Here is a 2,706-nt window from a genome sequence, read left to right on the forward strand (position 1 = left end):
CTGGCCAAGGCTCATTCATTCTTTCCATCAGTTCACTCCCTTTTACCAACAAAAGACAGATTTCTTCATGTGCTCAACTAAATGAGTCCCCCCCCCCCCACACACACACACCATCATGTCTGGCAGAGGACTATTTGTTGACAGGGCAAGACCAAGACCCGGCTCACATGGCCCTCTCTCTGAAGGCTGGCCTTAAACAAATGTTGACAGATAAGGAAGAAGTAGCTGAATCTCTGAGCCTGTGCAGCCTCTTCATCCTAAGAACTCTGTTTTGTTGCTCTCCCATCTTTGAGACTGGCTTTTCCTGAAGGTGCAGAACGTATATTTTACTCACTCAGAGGAGTTTAGGGTTGCTTTGTCTACTGTTATCAGTTGAGTGAACTGGGTTTAATTTGCTGGTGGTGAAAAAAGACCAATAATAGTTATCTGTGACTTTCTCTGAGAACACAATTTTTATATTAAAATCAGCAGTGTAAGGAAACTACTACCATCAGTACTGCAGTCCTACCTCAGTCACACTGAAGGAACCAGCTTCCCTTTTGGCAGCCATAACAGCCGAACACGTGCTTCTGTGACCTTGTCCCAGACACTAGAAAGTCAGATGCCTGCCTCGTGACAAGGAGCCAATCAGAAGTTAGCTGGTGGCGCTATGCTTTACGACCCTGGGTGTGCTTTACGGACAAGTGCACAGCAATGACGTAGAGAGCATAGCAACCACCCTGGGAGGGCCTATGGGCCATAACAACCAGTTGACCAATCAACACAGGGCAAGCCCTCCAAGCCTGGAGGCACACCAATCGTGAGCCTGTGCATACCCCTAGACACTCTCCTTACGCTGCCCTATAAGATCTTTTGGGAGCCCCTAGGAGCTGTCTTTTCTAGCCATCCGCCATAGCGGGTGGGTGAAAGACCCGAGCTAACATGGGGTTAGCTCATTAAATTACAATAAAGCCTTGTGCAGTTTGCAGCAAGCTCTCGAATCCTCCTGGTGAATGGGTGACTGCGAACATGGCCTGGGACCCCGGATACTTGAGTTTCCGGGGGTCTAACAACACAACCAGAACCTGAATCTACATTGCCTACAACTTTGTTGCCTCATTCAGTGGCTCTCTCTGGATGATATCCCTCAGCAGAGTCTAAGCACCCTTGAAACAAGCTAGGCTCCTTTGAGCCCCTGAAATCAATGATGACTACAACTCTGCCCAGCTGTAGTCATTTCATTCAGCTGTAGTCATTTCATTCAGTCTTGAAGCCTACAAATTGAACAATGACCTGTAAATAGGTTGCTCACATCTGAGAGTGAGGCAGAAATTAGCTGAAGGCAGTGATCTGGTCATGGCTTTTTCTATGAGGGGAAATGGGGCTTAAGTTAATAAATACCTTAGTGTTGGGAGCTGCAAAGTACCACGCCCAAAAAATGGCACCAGTTTCTGCCTTCCGCCAGCCCGACAGCGAGTGTTCTCTGTGGTAAACAACTCCTAATTTGGTAAAGGTCATGTATCCTCTTAATTCTGCTTGGAGACAACCTATCCTGGCGCGCCACGTAGGGTTAGGTGATTGGTAGGTGTAGACTATATCAGGCCCTGTCTTCCTCTACCGGGGGCCGCCATTTCACTGTAAATCAGGGTTCCCAAATAAACTGTGAGAAGAAGGTTCCTCGGTGTTGCATCGTTCTTGCTGGTCAAGGGTGGACGCGACACCTTAGGACATGACAAAATCTGCAGCCCCATCCAGAGCCATCATTTGTTCATTTGTAGGTTTTTTTTTTGTTGTTGTTGTTGTTTTTTTTTTTTTTTTGTGTGTGTGTGTGTGTGTGTGTGTGGGTGTGGGTGTGGTGTGTTAACTCTTTGCTCTTTGTGGGGGTCTGTCACCTAGCTCCCAAATAGTCACATGGAGACTTATTCTTACTTATAAATGGACAGCCTTAGCTTGGCTTGTTTCTAGCCAGCTTTTCTAAACTTAAATTATCCCATCTACCTTTTTACCTTTGAGTCTTTTATCTCAAGACTGAAGTGAAAAAAACTGAGAAGGAAATGCATTTGTCCTGGCAGGAATGAAGATATTCTAATAAGACACTTGAACCCCTCTTCTTGGCTTCTAAACTATAGATATAACAGGTCCCAGGAATGTTGTGCTGAGGCCCTGTCGAAGTCTCTGTAAGTATGGATGGGGCAGAGTTTAGAAGGTTCTTCCCACAAGGTGGCCCTTGAGAAAGAATTGCATAAACTGTGGTAAGTGAATTCACTATGTCGTAGAATACTATTGATTATGCTCTGGAATATTTTTTTTAATGATGCAAAGATGTGTTTGGTTAAATAAAATTCACCTATAGTTCAGAAGCTGGGTCAGCAACTAGCTGACACGAAGTTGTTGGGAGGAACCGAGTGGAGAAGGGTTTATAAGGAGGGGTGAGATAACTTCTTGGGAGATGCGAAGAGGTGAGCTAGGTGAATTGCTTGTTGATCAGCCTCTCTGGGATGAGGGAGTCTACATCAGCCTTTGAATCTTGAGTTCTTTAGTGGGACAGATAGTTAAATAAGTTCTCTTAGTATCGGTGGAGTGGATGTTGCTGAATAGGATAGCCGCAGCTGCAAAGACAGCAACAATTAAATAGAAAAACAACAGTACTTGAAAGCAGGAACATGAAGGGAATGTCCTGGGATGACCACAGTATCTTTGTTGGGAAAGGCAAAGGCCTGGGTGGAA

Source organism: Cricetulus griseus (assembly GCF_003668045.3).
Source record: "Cricetulus griseus strain 17A/GY chromosome 1 unlocalized genomic scaffold, alternate assembly CriGri-PICRH-1.0 chr1_1, whole genome shotgun sequence".
In the NCBI taxonomy this organism is placed as follows: Eukaryota; Metazoa; Chordata; class Mammalia; order Rodentia; family Cricetidae; genus Cricetulus; species Cricetulus griseus.